This window comes from Trichechus manatus, unplaced genomic scaffold, assembly GCF_000243295.1.
Source record: "Trichechus manatus latirostris isolate Lorelei unplaced genomic scaffold, TriManLat1.0 scaffold00041, whole genome shotgun sequence".
In the NCBI taxonomy this organism is placed as follows: domain Eukaryota; kingdom Metazoa; phylum Chordata; class Mammalia; order Sirenia; family Trichechidae; genus Trichechus; species Trichechus manatus.
Window position 1 is genome coordinate 3,441,968 of NW_004443977.1, and position 21,816 is coordinate 3,463,783.

The 21,816-nt window shown below is 34.4% G+C and overlaps 1 long non-coding RNA gene across 1 annotated transcript; it reads right to left on the reverse strand.

Annotated features, from left to right (window-relative positions):
- Positions 1–549: 549 nt before the first annotated feature.
- LOC111820556 (uncharacterized) lies at positions 550–14,482 on the reverse strand. The gene is made up of 3 exons (XR_002824083.1): positions 14,306–14,482; positions 7,826–8,111; positions 550–1,909 (listed from the first exon to the last, which is right to left on the reverse strand). It is a non-coding gene; the product is annotated as an uncharacterized LOC111820556 (long non-coding RNA).
- Between the last annotated feature and the right edge of the window lie 7,334 nt (positions 14,483–21,816).

Sequence of the window (21,816 nt, forward strand, 5' to 3'; positions counted from 1 at the left end):
TCTAAGATATCCATGGAAACCTTGGTGGCATAGTGGTTAAGTGCTATGGCTGCTAACCAAAAGGTTGGCAGTTCAAATCCATAAGGTGCTCCTTGGAAACTCTATGGGGCAGTTCTACTCTGTCCTATATGGTCACTATGAGTTGGAATTGACTTGACAGCAATGGGTTTTTTAAGACATCCATGTCCCAGAATGTGTGAATATGTTACCTTAAATGGCAAAAGGGACTTTGCAGAAGTGATAAAGAGGTTTAAATGGGAAATTATCCTGGATTATCAGGATACACCTAATGTAATCACAAGGCTCCTTACAAGGGAAAGAGAAAAGCAGGAAAGTCAGAGCTAGACAAGATGTGAGGACAGAAGCTGAGGTTGGAGTGATGAGATTGCTGGCTGGGGGCCACAAGCCAATAAATGCAGGTAGCCTCTAGAAGCCAGAAAAGGCCATGAAATAGATTCTCCCGTAGAGCCACCAGAAGGAATGTAATCCAGCCCACACCTTGATTTCAATCCTGTGAAATCCTTTTGGCTTCTGACCTCTAGAATTGCAGATAATAAATCTATGTTGTTTTGAACTACTAAGTTTATAGTATACGATAGGAAATGCCTACAGTCCTCAAACCAGTGAAGTCATACTTGGTTTTGTTGCTGCCATAGAGTCCGACCCTGACTCATTGTGACCCCGTGCACAACGGGGTTGGACTGTTATGATCCAAAGGGTTTTTCAATGGCAGATTTTCAGAAATAGATACCCAGGCATTTCTGCGTAGTCTATCTTAGTCTGGAAGCTTTGCTGAAGCCTGTTCAGCATTATAGCACCACACAAGCCTCAGCTAACATGAGATACATTGGCCAGGAATCGAACCCAGGTCTCCAGCATGGAAGGCGGGAATTCTACCACTGAACCACTACTGCCCTCTCAATGCATATTAGTACACACCAAAAATGTTTCCTGAAGCATCTGACTCATTGCCTAAAAAGAACTTAGTTGACAGTGCCTCAGTTATGGTGATAATGCAGGGAGATATCAGCCAAGAAAAAAGAAGGCAAGAAAAAAATCATAGGTCAAATAACAAATGACTACTTGCCTTGTATAGATGAAGATTTACCTGATCATTTCCTTCACCAAATCAGAACTATCAGTTTGGTTTTTCTTCCTATTTTCCTCTAACTGCTATATAAAAAGATTCTTAATAATCAAGAATATGTTAATATTTAGGCAGTTTAGAAGAGACCAAATAGAGAATATTAATAACCAATAGTCTTTTAACAATAAAGCTAACTGCAGCCTTAGTTACATTCTTAACTTTATCTATTTAGTAATTTAACTTAATATCTATTTGCATAGTGATAATCTGTTCCACTGAAAAACATATCTATTTAATGAAACTGACCACTTCCCATTTTTCAGATGCAGATCAATCTTACAGCTCCATTCTTACATTTTAAAAAGGACAAATTCTCTTACTTTAATTCTAAGTTATGAATGGTTCATTTTACATTCATTCAGCTGAAACTTAAAGCAATGGTGCAGAAAGTGATTTTTCAAAGAGCTAGTAACATAAATAACATACTTTTACACTTATAAAACACTGTATTATAATCCTGTTGTATTTCTCTTCAGAAATGCTTAAACCAAGATACTTTTAAAAGAGAAAATGTTGTTATATACAATGTAATATGACAGCAAATCATGTATGTAACACAAAGTATTTCTTAATATATTAATCAACACTGTAGATGTTAAGAAAAAGAACTGAGAGGAAAATTTGGGTTGCTTAAATACATTTAAAGCTCACCAATAGAGGCTGGCAACGATCATTCCTATGTGATCCTGGACAAATACTCAAGAGACATTCTAAGACATTTCCAAATGTTGAAGAAATGTTGCTAGACTGAGGCCTGTTTCCCTGCAGATTAGGAGGAAGCAAGATGAAGTTGAGTATTTAATATTAGGTAGCGTTACACTTCATATTCATATTTAAAATATGAGTAAGAAATGTAAATGCACGGTAGATTCCACACAGTGTATCTCTATATTACACTAAGCAAAATGTGGGCCCATTTGTTTTCATAAGACTATCAGTAGTACATTAGGTCTGTCAATCAACAAATATTAATTTGAGTGATTACTATATTCTAGGCACTCTAATATGCAGTGCAGTATCAAAAAAAAATTTTTAAATAAAGGAGAATAAGACCAGGGGCCATGCTTTTTATCTCACAGTCCAGTTGATGAGAACATGAAAATAAATGTACCAACACAATTGTTGAGGGCTTTGAAAAAGATCTGATATATGAATAAACCACTAATTTTCTATGGTAAAGTTGGAGAGTTATTTCAAAGACAAGTTGATATTTGAGCTGGATTTACAAAAGAAAAGTATTAAAAGGATTACTATCTGTGCCTCATAATGTTGAAACCATCATAAACTACTTGCTTAATATCTATTTGATACTAAATACAATTAAATGATATCAAATATCCCCTAATGGAATTAATTGAATTGATATGAACATTGCCTAGCCCTATGTAAGTGACTTTCTGTTTTTGTTTTTTTGTCAGTGTTCTGATGAAACTTACTAAAACTGGCTGCAAGTCCTTTTCTATATCATTAACTCTTATTTTAAAAAAAATATTTATTTATGTGAAAATATACACAGCAAATGATACACACACTGTTTCAACAAACTCTACCTGTATTATTCAGTGAAACTGTTTACATTCCTTGAGTTGTGTAACAGTTCTGGCTATTCTTTTCCAACTTATCCTACCACCATTAACATAAACTCTCTGTTCCCTAAGCTTCCCATCTAACCTTTCAAGATGCTCTTGTCCATTTGATCCTACTTAGATAAATCTTCTAAAGAGCTCAGTGCTCAAGGCAGACATAATTTACTAATTAAGCTAAATTGCTGTTTGGCTCTAAGCAGACTTCCAGGGAAAGTTTTGATTTGGGGTTCAAGGTTTGAAGATTATATCAGGGCAATAGTTTCAGCTGTTTCTCCAGCCTTTTTATCTTCAGGCAGTACCACCCATCATCACATGTTTTGATGCAGTACAAAACAAACTGCATAGTAGTCACTATTCTGTGGATTAATATTGAGCAGCAAGTTTTTCTTTTCATTAGTTCACTACTTCATAAATTTTAACTTGATATTAAAATTAACACTCACTCAGTTTATTTCTAATAGTGTTATTTTCAATAACCCAACTATGCTATATAAAGAAGTTAAAGCAAAACTAAAAACAAATGTTTAAGAAACTTCACCAAAAATTATTAACTCCAGTGTTTCAACATTTAAATACAGCTGAACTTCAACAACGCAGTAAAATACTATAGTTCAGACTTCAGCGTACATTCCTTTCATTTCTGTCTAGTTGCTACAGGGCACAGCTATTCATATCTACAAAGCCTGTTGGATTTATATGTGAGAGGAGAATGGGTTGAAATGAAGGTTGCATCACAAGAGAAAGCATGAGCACAATAGATTAGAACAAGAGAAGGATTGTCTGAGGTACCTCCTTCATACATTGCATGGATTGTGAGTGACCAGTTCTTTTTTAAATTTTATCAGAGGCAGTTACTATCATTCTTTTTGTTGTAGAAAATAAATGAACAGGGGTGGGGAAAGATGTCATGAGTAGGGAAGAAAGTTATGTGTGGAATGAAGGGGGAGGATGATGGGAGGGAAGAACTTACTAAGGTTCTTTAAATCATGCAGGCTTAATGACCTTGCACATTTTATTCACATACACACTCACTTTCCAACCTCAAGACGGGCTTAAAGACTTGTGACAAGGTCACAGTCTTCAGAAAAGATTAAAAAAAATACCTTTTGAACTAAAAAAATTAAAACATGTAAAAATAAAATGTAACAGTCATTTGAAACTTCTTTGTAGAGGAAAGGGGAAAACATATTTGTGTTTGTAATCTTAACTGGTTTCAAAATTATGAATGTTTTACCAATCGCCATATATATCCAAATATGTAAGTGAAGATGACCAAGAAATCAAGAATAAATTTAGTTTTCTTTGACAATATTTAAATCAGTGAAAATTAACAATAGCTCAAAACACCTTTATATAAATGCATAGGAGGATGATACTGGGAAAATGAGGATTTAATTGTAGAAACTGGTTGGAAGGTATTTTAACAGTTCAGACTTATATGTTTACATGTAATTTTTAACAGGTGACTATATATCATTATATATCAAAATAGAGTTTAGAATAAATTTTTGAAATTGAATTTTAAATATAAACTTATTCTAAGACATGTGACCAATTCCTTTTTACAGACTACAGGCAGGTCTACATAGTGAAAAAACTAAAATAATAGAGATAAAACATTTAAAGTTGTTTTTAAAAATTCTAAATATTTGAAGACAAATCACAATTCTTTCCAATCAAGAAAATGTAAAAGCTAGCAATACTAACTGGGTTTTCAAAACTATGTAATTTTAATAGAAAAATTTAGTTATCTAGTACACTTTGTTAATTGTATTACTGGAACAAATTCACACTGTAAAATGAGATAAACCTATGTTCAAATTCTAGCTCTGACATTTTCTAGTTGTGAAACTTGGGGCAAATCATTCAACTACTCAGAGCTAAGTATTTTCAACTACAAAACAGGGATACTATATACCTATCTTTAAGGTTGTTGTGAGGATTATGTTACTATATAAAATATTATATGATGATATAAAGTATCAAGAATATAACTCTAGAGATGTTAGTGCCAACATCTTCCCCTCCCCCTCCCACAATATAAACTCTAAACTTAAAGCTTTATTTTAAAAGGAAAGATGTATACTAATATCCACTCTGAGGTCCACAGAACAAAAAAGAGATGTGCAAATGACCTCAGTGAGAAGCCAAAAGTTATGCAAACTCCTTCTGTCTTCAATAATTGAGGTGTTAAAAAATACACACAGAGTTCTACTTATCAACTGTATTCATTGACAGAGACAGTAAGATAATGTCCAAAAGCAAATTACATACTGATGAGGTTCTATTTGTTCAGTGTCTTTTAGAAAATAGAATTCTTCTTTAAATATATTGATATACACCAATATTTTATATTACCCCACTTTCTATTATTTTTTGAGATTTGTGATAAACATTTTGTCACCTCTTTGTATAACAACATGGTATGCTTTTTAAAAAAAATTTCTATGTGATTATTGTATCAAGGCATTTTGTTGCTATTTTAAAGTTTAAAAATGATTTACCTAGCTACCACAGATATACATTTCTTATAAAATATTTTTAAACATTGCTGAAAGAAATCAAAGAATGCGAACATAAAAGGATTAATGAACTTTATTAATGTTTTATGATATTTAAACCTACTTTATCAATCCATCTGGCATCTTTGACATGGAGACAGTGTATTAAACTATTTTCTGTCTTCTATCCAGAATCACTTGGTGCATGAATTACAAAGCTTCTGTATGTCAACGCTTATAATACTGTATTTCTTAACTTTATAACTTACTGTGGTGAGTCACTAGAAAGTTGACAATTTGTCTTCTTTTCCACTGAGAAGACAGACTAATTTAAAATGATTTCTCTTTCACACAACCCAAAACATGCTGTCAGACTGAAAGACTCAATGAGAGCTTAGCATGAAATGTCAATTTGAAATGCTAGCTATTATCTAAGGGTTTTTTTCCCCCTCCCCTCTGATATACTTCAGTGAAGAATATTTATACATAAACCACAGACATTGTTTCAATCTGTAAAAGAATATGAAAACTTTTGGTTTGTGAGCTTCTGCAAAAAGGTGAAAATTGTTTCTGTAATAAATGTTTCTAAAATAGCTTCATGATTCCCATGAGCCTATTATGAGAACTACTCATTAGTCAAAATTTTTAACTTATGATAGGTAGATGTAACTGCAATAAATTAACTTTATATTTCTTCCAACAACTCACTGTTGGACCAAATCAATAGACAGTAGCAATGTAATAGGTACTGTGGAAGAGCATACTAACTAGTTGTATAAACTTAATGAATCATTTTCACACTCATGGTCTGTTTCCATGTCAATAAAGTGAAACAGCTGCACTCAATTTTTGCTAAGACATGTGTTAAGGGCTGAATTATGTCCTCCAAAAAGATATGTTAAAGTCCTACCCCCGGTACCTGTGAATGTGACTCTATTTGGAAATAGGCTCTTTGCAGATGTAATCTGGATGAAGTCATCGATTGGGTACAGACACAGGGAGAATGCCTTGTGTTAACGGAAGCAGAGATTGGTATGATGCATCTACAAACCAAGAAACGTCAAGGATTGCCAGCCACATCAGAAGTTAAAAGAGTGAAATAGATTCTTCCCTAAAGCCTTAAGAGAGAGCATGGCCTTGCTGCCACTTTGATTTTGGACTTGTAGCCTCCAGGACTGAGAGTAAATAAGTTTATTTTGTTTTATTCCACCCAGTTTGTGGTAATTTGTTTTCGAAGCCCTAGGAAACTAGTACAACTTGTTTTGACTCTACAATTCTCTGAATGTTTTTTTGAGATGTAAAACTTAAGGAAATATGATCATTATCTTATAACTAATTTTAGGGAGAAAATATGTAGCATATATTCTGGAACAGTAAGCAAAGTATCAATACAAAGACACTAAGAAATAAAATTCCTTTAGCATGGTGCATTTGATCCAAATCAAATAGGCTATGGAAAAATTCTCGATCCTCCCACATTTAAGTGTTGTCATATCTTAATTTAATGGACCCTGCAGCTGTATTTGACAATAAGGACCTCACTAATTTTTTCTATTCCATAAAAAGTAAGGACCTTTGGTCATGGAAGCTCCATAGACACATCCAAACTCCCTGAGGGACTGAATTGCTGAGCAGAGAGCTGTGGGGACCATGGTCTCGGGGAACGCCTAGCTCAATTGGCATAACACAGTTTATAAAGACAATGTTCTACATTCAACCTTGGTGAGTAGTGTCTGGGGTCTTAAAAGCTGTGAGCTGCCATCTAAGATACTCCACTCATCCCACCCCTTTGGGAACAAGGGAGAATGAAGAGAACAAGATACAAGGAAAAGACTAGTCCAAAGGACTAATGGATCACAGCTACCAAGGCCTCCACTAGACTGAGGGACAGCTAGATGGTGCCCGGCTACCACCACTGACTGCTCTGACCGGGATCACAACAGAGAGTTCTGGACAGCTGGAGAAGGATATAGAACAAAACTTTGACACACACACACAAAAAAGACCAGAGTTTTCTGGCCTAAAAGAGACTGGAGAAACCCCGAGAGTATGGAACCCAGACACCCTTTCAGCTCAGTGGTGAAGTCACTTCCGAGGTTCACTGTTCAGCCAGGGATTGGACAGCCCCATAAAACAAAATGGGACTAATGAGGTACAGCAGTCCAGGGACAAGGACTAGAAGGCAGAAGAGGACAGGAAAGCTGGTGATAGGGAACCCAAGGTTGAGTAAGGACAGTGTTGACGTGTGGTGGTGTTGTTAACCATTGTCATAGGGCAACGTGTGTACTAAATGTTTAACAAGAAACTATTTTATTCTGTAAACCTTCAGCTAAAGTGAGAATAGCAGCACAACTGGAAGAGCGCAATAGATGTCACTGAACAGTGTATGTAGAAATTTTTGAAATGGTGTATCTTTGGCTATGTATATTTTCACTAAAAAAAAAAGAAAGGTCGAGAAGGGAGAGGGTTGACATGTCGTGGGGTTGTTAACCAATGTCATAAAACAGTATGTGTACTACTGTTTAATGAGAAACTATTTCTTCTGTAAACCTTCACCTGAAGTACAATAAAAAAATAAAAAAAGTAAGCACCTTTGTTTATATGATGCAACATTCTTGTTCTCCTCCCCCCTCTGTGGCTCTGATCATCTTCAATGTGTTCTACTTCAGTGGTCATTGCATTTCCCAGGATGTGCTGCTTCACTCAGGGACTCACTATGCTTCTCTCCGTTTTCTCATTAGGTGATCTCATGCATTCTCTTGGTTTTAATTATCATCCATGCACTGATGATTTCCCAAATCTTTATCTTAGGCTCTGATCTTTCACCTAAATTATAGACTCATGGCCTAGTTATAAAGCAATATGGTATTCCAGTTCCTGTTTTATCCAATAAAAATAAAACAAGTATGAAACAAAACACTGTTGAAAGTATAACAGTCATCTACTTATTGAGCACTTACTATGTTCAAGGCACCATGCTGAGGACTGAGTATCCTGTAAAAAAATGCACAGACATAATACTTGCCCTCACGTATTTTTTAATATAATTGCTTCTCTCCCCAATCCACCTTTCTGTTTTAGTTTAAAATCTCAAGTTTATTTCACCCTTGAAGGAGAACTGAAAAAGGGAACAGTGGAAAACAAGTATAAATATTTTTCTCCTAAGGAAATAGCATTTTATAAAGTAAATTGTAGTACATATTTTCTTTAGAACAGTTTTTTTTAATTAAATCTAATTTTTATAGCAAGCTTTTGCAGTGAAAGAAAATGTAATTTCAAGATATAGCTTCAAAAGAATTCTTCTAACTACCTAACATAAGAAGAAACTGGTATTAAAAATGACAATGTAATATACATTAAGAACAACCAGTATAAATATATTTTTAGTTGCAAAATCACTGCAACAAAACTATATTACAGTTGTCACAAAATGTGGCATATCTTGAAGAAGTGTAAAATATTTCTGGAGCACAAAAAATTGATAGGATAGATAGGGTACAAGATTAAGTGACAGGTATAAGAAACAGAAGTCTGTAAGAGCTGATTAATTATTACAGAATTATACTTCCAACTGATTGTCTTCTTAAGCATAAAAAGACTGAGTATGCTGTTTATAAATACCATGATGCTTCTTTCATTAGTTATCCTCTTCTCTTAAAAAAAAAAAAAAAATGGATACTGGATTGATTAATTGTGAAGGTGAAGAAACAAATACTCCACTAGGAGTTTTTAAATGCAGATCTAACTCAAAATAACAACCAAAAAAAGTGTAGTGTCACTTATAATCAAGGAATACAATTCTTGCAGTTATTTTAGGGGTAAGAATTATTTTTTTTTCAATTTATGTCAAAATATATGAATATATATATATATATCTCCACAAAATTAAATTATTGGCAGTGTTCTACAATATGTTATCAAAAAGTGATTGTAAACTTTACTTTTCCTATTAAGTAGAAAACCAAAATGGAGTACAACGACCTTTTTCTCCAGAAGATAAATTCTGCATATTACATGTATTTTACTATATGTAAGTTAAGGTTTTATTACAACCTTGCCCCAAAGTCTGCATAGTTTATCCACTATAATATTCACTCTTGCAAAGGCACTCCAAAGTAAATATTACAGAAATATGTAATAATCTTCAATATGTCAACTTCAAATGGTAGGGGTACCTCTACATACCCTTGTAACTTAAAATGGCCCATCACAGACTAAATATTTTTAAATGTGTGTGTAAATCATTCCTGAATCTATTAACCACCTTAGGTTAATAGAGACAGATGGTGACCTTGTTTTTTCTTCAAGAATATTAAAATTCATTTAAAAACCATAAAACAGGAATAATTCAAATAAAATTCTTCAGAATTTTAGAGTTCTCTCACCATATCATATTTCCATCGTTCTCTTTCCTACATGAGCATTTGGTGGTTTAATCCTTCTTTATGTAACCATCTGCACTGTTTCTTAGATAATTTCAATTCCTTCTTTCTGGACTGTTCCAAGTACTGCTAAACTTCCTTGACATGTTACTACACATTGTATCCTTTCAGAAATTGATACCCCAAGATTTATACCAAGATAATGATGGGTTTTATTTCATTTTAATAGCCTTTTTGATAATCATCCTTTGATAACTCCAGAATTATTCCCATGAAATCATGACCCATCAGTCTATTGGTATAATTTGGTTTAGTTATCTCTAAATCCTTATTTTTAATACCCAAATTAAAATTAATTCAGCATTTTTCAATCAACTCAGACAATTTCTCCCTTGAATTACAGTTTCTTAGACCAGAAGATTTGAAATGATGATTGAGATATATTTCTAGTGAAGAATGTAGATTACAATTGGACCTGTGTGAAATCCAAACACAGTACTCTTTTTAAGGTGAACTAATAGCCTGAAATCAAAAGTAAAGTCTTAATTTTGAAGATTATATATATATATATATATATATATAAGATTATGCAAGTGTCCATTGTCCCATAGGGCACTCCAGATATAATACTGTCCATTTTTTCTATCATTGAGATTTTAATATTATTATTATTATATCTTAACTATTCACAACAAAATTACCCTCTATTTTATGTCACAAAGTAATGGGAACTGATCAGCAATTGTTCTTCCTTCCTTTGCTCCCAAGTCCATTTTCACAGTTTATTTCAACAAATATTGTTGGATACCTTCTATGTGTCATCTGCTGGACACATAAAGATAAACCAGAAATACTCATTCAAGAAACGAGTAAGTGTGAGCAAGAGAGAAAGGTCACAACAAAGAATGGTAATACTGTAATAGCGTATGAAAGTATCATATAAAGGCAGCTAAAGAAGTAATTCATTTTGTTTAGAAAACGGGAAATCAGGAAAAGCTAATGATAAGAATTTTATTTTGATTCGTAATCTTACCGATACCGCCAGTGAAGAGAGGTAGGGCAAAGCATTCAAACAGAGGGGTACACATATGAAACAGTGTATCATTTGTTCAACAAAACTGAGTAACCCAACGTGGCAATAATTAAGTACAGAGAAACATGAATCTTGAAAAACAGAATTCCGAGAGGCTGTGAAGGACTTTTTATGTTGTGGACAGAAGTCTGGACTTGATTCCATAGGCAGTGAAGATTTTAGTGCAAGAGTCATAGACAGTAGGATCTGTGTGGGGAAAGACCATTCAAGCATTGTGTAAGATGGATCAAATGTGGAAAAGTTGTTGTTAGTTGTCGTCAAGTAGGAGGGATCAATTTGGACTATTATAGGATTTCCAGATAGAAAATGCTAAGGGAAGAAAAATAAAGTTAAAGAGTGGTTAAGAAGAAGAGAAGCAGCTGAAGAGAGGAGGAAAAACTTTTGGAAACAAAAATTCAAAAAACTTGGTGACGTGCTTAAGGAAGATGTGAAGAAAGAGATAAATCAAGAATGACTCAAAGGTTACAAGTTTGAGAAACAGGTAACTGGACTATGAAAAGGAAGAGAATGATTTTTATGAGTATCTTAAGGAGGGGAACAGTATCTTACTCTTTTTTGATCTGTTGTGTAGGACAGGAGCATCATAGGCATTTAAATAATTGTTAATGACTGAATAAATTACATTCATTCTTGCAGCAGGTCATTTATTGTTATTAGGTGTTGTCCAGGCAGTTCTGACTCATAGTGACCCTATGCACAACAAAACAAAACACTGCCCAGTCCTGCACTATCCTCACAGTCATTGCTATGTTTGAACCCATTGTTGCAGCCACTGTGTCAACCCATCTCCTTAAAGGTCTTTCTCTTTTTTGCTGACCCTCTACTTTACCCAAGCATGATGTCCTTCTCCAGGGACTGGTCCCTCCTGATAACATGTCCAAAGTACATGAGACGAAGTCTCCCCATCCTAGCTTCTAAGGAGCATTCTGGCTGTACTTCTTCCAAGACAGATCTGTTCATTCTTCCGGTAGTCCATGGTATATTCAATATTCTTCATTAACACCATAATTCAAATACATCAATTCTTCTTTGGTCTTCCTTACTCATTATCCAGCTTTTGCATGCATATGAGGTGATTGAGAATACTATGGCTTGAGTCAGGCACACCTTAGTCCTCAATGTGACATCCATGCTTTTTAACACTTTCAAGAGTTCTTGTGCAGCAGATTTGCCCAGTGCAATAATACGTCATTTGATTTCTTGACTGCTGCTTCCATGGGCTTTGACTGTGGATCCAAGCACAATCTCCATAATTTCACTCACAGACTGGCTCTTCTAGAGAACCAAAGTAGAAAAGTCCTTTAAGCATAATTCAATGTTTGACAGATACATTTGTACATGACAAAGTTAGGGTCTACATATAAGAATGCCTTGATCTTTGTATATAAAGACACCATTGTTGTTAGGTGAACCTTAATGTAAACCACAAACTTTAGTTAACAATAATGTATCAATTTTGGTTCATTAATTGTAAGAAATGTTGTTGCTGCTAGGTGCCATCGAGTCGGTCCCAATTCATAGAGACCTTATGTACAACAGAACAAAACACTGCCCAGTCTTGTGCCATCCTCACAATCATTGCTATTTTTGAGCCCATTATTGCAGCCACTGTGTCAGTCTATCTTGTTGAGAAACTTCCTCTTTTTTGCTGACCCTCTACTTGACCAAGCATGCTGTCCTTCTCCAGGGACTGGTTCCTCCTGATAGTTTGTGCTTACTGAGTTACTTTTTCTTGAATGGTACTAGATTTGCAGAGAATATTTCCATAGTCTCACTTCCAGTTAGCACTTCCCCCATAATATACAACTATAAGTTAGTCTAGGGAAATCAGGGTGACAATCCTTGGTAATTAAAAAAAAAAAGTATTTAGCTGAGTCATATACTAATTTCACTATTGACAATCCTTTCTGATTACCGAAAGTAAATTTATCTCATCTGCCATAGAATTTCTAACTTATTTTAAGATGCTAAACTTTATAAACTTTACACATGAATAGACTTATTTGATAAGGGGGGAGGAATATTCAAAATATTATTTTGCATTAATGTTCTCATATGTGGTAAAGTGATACACCAAAAAAAAAAAAAAAGTCTATTATAATAGCCCAATACTAACAACTTAAGAGGCACAAACTAATTATTTTGTGTCTGTCCCTAGACAGTTTCATTCAACTGGCTACATGAGTCAGTTCAAAAGGGACTAAGTGGCCCCTATTTTATATTGTGGAATTACCAGCCTATCTATGATATACACAAAGACATTGATAAATTTTAAATTTAAGCTTAATCGCCTTGTCTAAGTATTAAAAATAGAGAAATGATGGGAAGGGTATTTGACATTCAAACCTTCCCTGACTTAGAACAATTTCCCACTTGCTCTAACCCAATGATACACTCTGTACACAAGACTTGTCTATCAGCATTTAACACCTCAGGAGGTGGAATACAGACACTGTCTCCTTTCCTCACTAGTTAGAATGGCTGTACGAGGATTAGTTATGCATGAGAGGGTATCAGTTAACTGCAGAAAGTCTCAATATAATGACTCCTCTTCTTATCCTAAAATCCAATCATCTTAACTAAGAGTGATTAAAATGTTTATTACTACTTTGAAATCAAGTACGCTATTTCGTTCTACTTTTTTTCACTACTGTGTTATATTTTTTGAGTAGTTTTTTAAAACCTCAACAAAAAATAGTAGTATATTTCTACAACTAAATAGAGATCTTAGATAGAAATCTCTTTCCCTTTTTATGGGTGAATGAACATTTGTAAGCAAAGTTTCATCCCAATAGAATAATTTTCAGTCATTTCCAAGTTTTTTTCCCCATATATATTTGTAAACATGTAACAATATACTTTTTCATAGAATTTTTGTGATTAATACTTTCACATTTCAACATAGAAACACCAGTTTAGCAGCCTGAGAATCAGTGGGGAAATCTAATTTCCTATACTCATTTTCACATTTTAAAGCCTATCCTTTAAAAGAAGATTTAATTATAAAAGCACCAACTCTTGTCAAGTAGTAATTCAACCTGACACAGTTAGAAGTACTTTATATATTTTATGCAAGTATATCAATGTCCTAGAAGGAAATTTTGAGTCTATCTGCCTTACCTACAGAGTTTTAAATGGTTATTTTCTCACAAAAAAGTGGTTGTCAATCATTAATGACTTTCGAAAACAAGCAATGATGTTCTGCACATAACTGGCACTCAAAAATGTCTGTTTAAATTAATCAGTAAAAGCTTACGACAGCATTGGGGTCTATTTAGAAAGGGAAACATGATTTAGAAAAGAAAACTTAGAAATAACATTTAATCTAATGCAAATTCAGTCAGTTGACTGTATTGGAAATAATATTAGAATAATAGTCAAACTAGGTTCTTACCTAGTTCTGCCACCAACTAGTTCTGTGATATTATAAAAGTCACATATTTAAAATAAATTTAAGAGTGAAGCAGACAGTATTACAATGTTGAAGAATGAAAACAGGAGTCTAGGAAATGAGATATCTTGGTTAGCAATTCAGCATTTATATTAACCTCCCTGGGCTTGTTACCTCATAAAATGAGAGAGTTGAATTAACTGACCTTCAAGTTCCTTTTCATTTGTAGAACATCGTAATTTCATGAAGAGGCCCACAAGTAACGGCATGATCAAAATTGCTAAGGGTAAGCCCTGGAAATATCCAAAGTTTGGTTTTATTAGAAATTTGCTGTTGAAGGCAAATATATATAAGCTAAAGGGAGAGGAAACATCAAGAGTCATAGCATACCTGCTTGTTGAATAAATGAATAAGGACGCACATATATAATGACTATGATCATTTGTATACCTGTTTACAATTTACAAATTGTTTTCCCAAAAAGTATGCATTTCCTCGTTTTAGCCTAAAAAAAAACCTTTGAAAAACTAAGATCATATACCATCACCGTTTTGGCTATGAGGAGACTGCAGTGTAAAGTGCAATCTCCTGTCATTGAAGGGAAGAGTAATGTCTTCGCCATCTTTCAAGTCCTAGCTGAGACTCTGGCACATGGTAGTTAGACATCTAGTTAGAGGCTGAGATAATACAGAACTGAGTTATTCTGATTCTTATTCTAGCCCTTTCCTGCTACACCATACAGATACTTGAGTTACAAAGACTTGCTTTAAAATATACTCACGTTTTTTCTCCCTCTAACAGCGTTAAATCCACTAAAACCATTTCACTACATCATTTCACAAACACAGTAAAAAACAGCCTTTTTTCATAAAACTACCTAATGGCTAGTTTTTTAATAAAACAGTGTTAACTAGGATTTATTGAATGTTTACAATTTGTTCTATGCACTTTGTGTACCATCTCAATCATCTGAGTAATTCTCAGATAATTATGATTATTATCCCTATTTTGTATAGGAGGAGAGTGAAGCTTGGAAGTTTAAGTAATTTATTGAGGATCACTTAATATGTAAAAGGTGGAACCATGTTTCATAGCCAAGCATATGGAGTATACTCCTGCTCTTAACCGTAACTTCCTGACTCCGTCAGTGTCTTTTTCTCTTACCGCCTAATTTCTTGCTCCTTCAGACTTCATCGTGTCACTATCCAATATCCTTCTGTGCTTTTCAACACTTAGATCTCAATTATTCATCCTCTGGTTATATGTCTCAAACACACATATGCACACATTTTACCACTCTCTTTTTTTCCTCCCACATTTTCTTTTCTAACCTAGGTTGCTACATTTTTTTGTTTTAAATTTCATATCATTCAAACATAATACCTGATAAGTCCAATGCTGTATCTCACCAACAGCAGAGAAAATGACAGTCTTAAGTTTTAACTGAAATTACACTTAAATACCAGACCAATCAATTTATTTAGCTCTTGAAAGTGTTAAAGCTCCGTAAAAGTTACCAAAAGTCTTTATTCTATTTTAAATAAATCTGTTTTATGCCAATATTCCAGAAACCATTTTCTAATTTTAGACATTTAAAAACATTATTGCAATTTCAACAGTGGTGATTTTTTGTTTGTTTGTTTTCCTTTGAACCTTTATAAAATTTTACTATTTAAACTATTTTACTATTTTATATGTATCAGATGTTAAGTTACGTTTTTTGGTTTTTTGTTTGTTTTCGGACAGAACTGAAAACTACCAGATTAAAAGGGATTCTAAATATTCAAGATAATTTAAAATTCAACATAATCATCTGAACAGACAGATTTTCTTTATAAGTTGTCTGTCATATTATCGTTTTCTTTAAAATTGTTCATTGGTTATAACTTGTTTCTTCTTAGGAAAAAAAATAGTTTCTCCCTGCATTAATGGGCCAGTGGTGATTAGAGTGCTAAAGGGATCAATCAAATCTTATTTTCCAAAATGTGAACTGTTTCAATATTTAATTTTCAAAAGAAAAAAAAGTTAATCAAAAGGAACCAAAATTCATGGAACAGATTTCTTTCTTTATAACATTTAACTCATTAAGGAAATGCTTTTTCAAAATCTATATAACAGTGGCTGGTATTTTGTAGCTAATAAACATACCTATATTCCTGATTACTGTATACAGCATAGATGTAGCATAAAATAATGTTGAGAATATTTAGGGTCAAAAATACTTCAAAGTTTTCTCCCAAAATAAGACCACTTTCTAATTTCTACATGAATGCCTCTTTAAAAAGCATGGTTTCAGGGGATTAGGCACTTGGAACACACAGACAAAATTAAATGAAGTTATATTCCTATAGAAATCACAAACTCCCATTTTGGCATGTTTGTCTCAGTGATGTAATATCTACTAGATACATATAACTGCCATTTTTTTCAATATAATCACAACGTCAGGGAAATATGACTGATATTTCTTAGCTGAGTTCCAAAAAGATGCTCATTTATCTTGAGTTCCAACAGTGCGCTTACCAAAACCAAAAATCTAACCTATTGCTGTGGAGTCATTTCAACTCACAGCGACCCTACAGGACAGAGTAGAACTGCCCTGTAGGGTTTCCAAGGAACAGTTGGTGGATTTGAACTCCTGACCTTTTGGTTAGCAGCTGAGCTCTTAACCACTGCACCAGCAGGTTTCCTAACAGTGTGCTTAGCACCTTAAAAAGCTTTCCAGATTCTCTTGTCTCCTGGGTTACTTCTTTCTAAAGACAATCATTGCACAGGTAAATCTTTTGCAGCTATTCATTACATATTAATGATGTTAATGTTTTAAGAGAGGACTACTTCAAATTTGAGAACAATGTATTGATTTGTGTATTTGTGCTTTTAACATTATACACATATTCAAATGATCAATATTTTATATAATCTAGTTTCACCAAATATGTTCAACTCTTTTTTCTCATCTCTTTCCAATCCTCCAGGGCACTAATCTTCTTAGAGTTTCTGGTGTATCTTGTGCTTACTCCTGTTTCTGATATATTCCCTATGTTCTTCTTCAGGAACAGAACATCAGCTTTCTTTTGCTCTACTTATTAATACTGCATGCTTGTAAGGTAAGCCAAACAGAACTTCTCAAAATCTTCAGAAGACTGTAGCTCATACTGATCCTGATATTCTCTGAAATTCAATTGCACATACAGTCTTCAATAACACATACGTTCATAATAAGTTGTTTTCTAACTATTTTAGATCTGTTTGTTATATTTCTACAAGTAGAGTATAAATTTCTTGTGAATAGGGGCCCAGTATACTATTTTGTTATCCATTGTTACCCACTCCAAACCCAAGATATAACCTATTGCAAGCCCTTGTACTGTCCTAAAGAAAGAGGTTATTTTCTGATAACACATCTAAAAAAAAACTCGTTGCTGTTGAGTTGATTCTGACTCATAACAACTCTACAGGACAGAGTAGAATTGTCCCACAGAGTTTCCAAGAAGCACCTGGTGGATTTAAACTGCTGACTTTTTGTTTAGCAGCCATAGCTCTTAACCGCTATGCCACCAGGGTTTCCAATAACACATCTAGCCAAGGAATAGTACCACCCCTCAGGGCTTTACCCAGTCATGGCCCAGCAACAGCAGCTCTAGTGTGGGACAATACCTGTCTTATTTAGGTGATCTATTTTCCACTTATTCCAACTATGTGACTCAAGTGGGCGTTGCCTATCATTGCACAAAGTACTCCTGGCTGTAACGTTTTACAAGTAACGAGAACGGTGCCAATCACAGATATGCCCTGAGATTTTTATAACTTGAATTAAGGAAAGGAGAGCACCTTATTGTCTGATAGCAAAGGTTAGAAGATACAGGGCTAGAAGATATTTCAGCTATTTCCATTTCACTGAGAAAGTTAATCTGAGAGAATGAAATTACCACATGGTAAGAAGCATAGACAGATGAAAAAACAAGGAGAGTGGTTCCTGGCATTGATCTAGTTTCTGATCCAGTTTTCTTTGAGGTCTAGATATGTCCTTGCCCTTCTAGCAGCTGGGTAACTGGAACCTTTTGCAGATATATACCCAAAGATTAGCAATATAGGAGAAAGGATTATGAATTATTTTGGTATTTCACATTTTTAGTATTGACATATTCTAAATTTAATTCAAAAAACAAATATTCCTGAAAAAAGGAGCATATAAAAATAAATGTTACCTATCAAAATATAAATTATGTTACTATTTATAAGTAAAAGAGTATAATAGATATCACTCTTTGTCTTTCCTAAAAATAACACTTGCACTTTATAAAGTATGCAAATATGAGCAAACACTACACAAGAACTAGACCAGAAGTAATTTCAACCTTCATGTGAATCTCAGGTATGATTTGAACAACTCAAACATGAGAGAATGAGGGCAGCTATTCTGCTTTCAACCTGACATTTTGACTAGATACATATTTCACAAAGAAAATATGGTTTAAGTTGAAATGGTGCCTTCATGTGTAACACTTATGTTCTATTGGATTCAAAATGAATAGCTTATAAGCCATTTTTAAATTTGAGAAAATTTCCAACCAACTTTAAGTGTATTCTTTTTTAAGAAAGAGGGACATTCTAGTCAATCTTCATTAACACAAAAGTCTAAGAAAGGGGCCTTTCACAGAGTCTTTAGGCTTTAGTCTGAAGCTATCAGTTCCTGTCAACACAAAAAACAGAGCTATTAATCAATAATTACACATATTTTAGGTACAGTCTTATATTTCCAATCTCCATGTTAAATAAAGTCACATCAAACATCAGATCAATATTACAGATATTTGTATAGGGCACAAGCTATATTATTGCACCTTACATGCAGGTTCCAAAGGTAAGAATTTCATCTAAACCTGAAAATCTGTATTCATGGTTAGTTCTATTCTCTAGTTTAAAATGGACTTTTAAATGTGTACTTACATACTTAAGAGCTGAACACAATGAGTTGAGTACTTATATTTGGTTAGACTTACTAAAAAGAGGAAAACAGGATAATTAATGTTTAACAGAGTTAAGATATGTAAATTTGAGATATTGTTTTAAATAAGCAGACAATTTAAAACAAGCTTGTGTTGGTTATGTAGTGCTGCTATAAAAGAAATGCCACAAGCGGATGGCTTTAACCAACAGAAGTTTATTCTCTCACAGTCTAGGAGGCTAAAAGTCTGAATTCAGGGTGCCAGCTTCAGGGGAAGGCTTTCTCTCTTTGTCAGCTCTGGAGGAAGGTCCTTGTGATCAATCTTCTCCTGGACAAGGAGCTTCTCAGCACAGGGACCTGAGGTCCAAAGGACGCCCACTCCTGGTTTTTCTTTCTTGGTGGTATACAGTCTCCCTGTCTCTCTGCTCACTTCTCTCTTTTATATCTCAAAAGAGATCAGCTTAAGACACAATCTAATCTTGTATATTGAGTCCTGCCTCATTAACATAACTGCCACTAATCCCATCTCATTAACACCATAGAGATAGGATTTACAACACACAGGAAAATCACATCAGATGACAAAATGGTGGACAATCACACAATACTGGGAATCGTGGCCTAGCCAAGTTGACAGATATTTTTGGGGGACACAATTCAATCCATGACAAAGCTATATTCCAATTTCATATCATTCACATATATAAAAGAGTCCTGGTGGTGCAATGGTTAAGCACTTGGATGTTAACTGAAAGGCTGGCAGTTCAAACCCACCCAGCGGCTCTGTGGGATAGTCCCTGCAATCTGCTCCCATAAAGATTACAACCTAGAAAATCCTATGGGACAGTTCTATTCTGTCACATGGGGTCACTGTGAGTCAAAACAGACTAGACAGCACCTAAAAACAACAACCATATATAATACTATAGGTTTGTACATTATAGTCCTAAAGATCTACATGATTAATATAAAAGTACAATAATCTACTACAATTAAAGATTTGTTTGAAATAGACTTACTACTGCTATTACTGTTGCTTGTTGTTGTTGTCTTATGCTGTTGGGTCAATTCTGACTCATGGCGACCTCATGTGTTATGGAGTAGAACTGCTCCATAGGATTTTCTCGGCTACTACTACAACCAACAAATCAAATTCTGCAATACAAAAATTAACCGTGAGCTAGTCTAACGCAACTATTTTGCTTCCCAGAGCAGTTCTTTCTTGTCCATCCCTACAAAGGAATTACCAAGCTATCTAATGGAAGAAGTCCAGACTGTTTTTAAAATCAGTCACTGCAGTGTACATGTTTCACACACGTAGGCACTGTTTTAAATGATGTGTTCTTTTTCCAATGATTATTGTTGTTTTGTTGTTATTTTTACTGGGACAGAATCAAGAGACTCAAAGTTCCATTTTGCATACCTACATTCTTTTACCGGTAGTTTGTTAATGCTGATGACACTGCTAGAGTATATTTAACTTTGTTCAATGTTATGATGATAGCTAATAGCAAATCTAGATCATATTTACCTAGTTATACATTCCATTAACAGGAAAAATTAGAAGTTTTAACCTCTGTTGTCTATCATCTCCTCTGACTCAAATTAGAGACAATGTCAGTGTCACTTGAGACTCTCTACTACTTTAACTGAGGAAAATAGCTTTAGGTTTATTTCTATTTAAAAAAATCAGGAAATCCATTTGTATGTCAACTATCTATATTTTATAATCACATGGAATTTATTAAACATGTAATCATGTCAAATCCAACATGTACCAATCAAATATATTCAAAATAAATTACTAAAGTACTAAATTACTGTTATAGCTAATCAATCATAGGTTTATTTATGAGTAGCTACAGTACTGTGATGGTTAAGGTTGTGTGTCAACCTGGCTGGACCATGATCCTTGGTAGTTTGGCAGTTATGATGTAGTTTGGCTTTTTAATGATGTAATCACTTCTATAATGAGATCTGATATAATGTGATAACCTCCATAATGAGATCCCCTGTGAGCAGCCAATCAGTTGAAAAGGAGCTTCCTTGGGGGTATGGTCTACATCCAGTACGGGTGGACTTTCTCACAAGGCTTGCTGGCTTTTGCTTGCTCTAGATCCTGCAGCCGACTCCTGTTCATCTGATCTCTGGTTCTTGGGACTTGAGCTAGCAGTTTACCTGCCATCTTACCTGCAGATCTTGAGATTTTTCGGCCTCTACAGCCTGTAAGCCAGAGGCCTGCTATCTGAACTTCCAATCTTAGCACCTGCGGCTACATGAGTTAGGAGAGGGCTCCAGCCTGACCCAAGAACTCAGGACTTTCCAGCCTCTACAACCGTGTGAGCCATTTCCTTTATATAAGTCTTTCTATATACAGCACTGGTTTTGTCTCTCAAGAGAACCCAGCCTAAGATAAGTACATTATAAAAGGTATATCCATAAGAGTTCTTTTTAATCAATTTGCCTACTGAACGGAAAGAGAGAAAAAGGGAGAAAAGGTAAGGGAGAAGAGGAAGTTAAAATGTATTGAATGCAAAATATATAGGCACAAAAACCCTTTGATGTAAGTATTACTATCTCCATTTTGTTGTTACTTGCCATTGAACTGGCGCTGACTCATGATGACCCTATGTACAACAGAAAAAAACATTGCCAGGTCCTGTGCCATCTTTAAGAACATCGATATGCTCAAGTCAATTGTTGTGGCCACTGTGTATTTTGAGTGACTTCCAACCTATGGGATTCACCTTTCAGCACTATATCTGGAT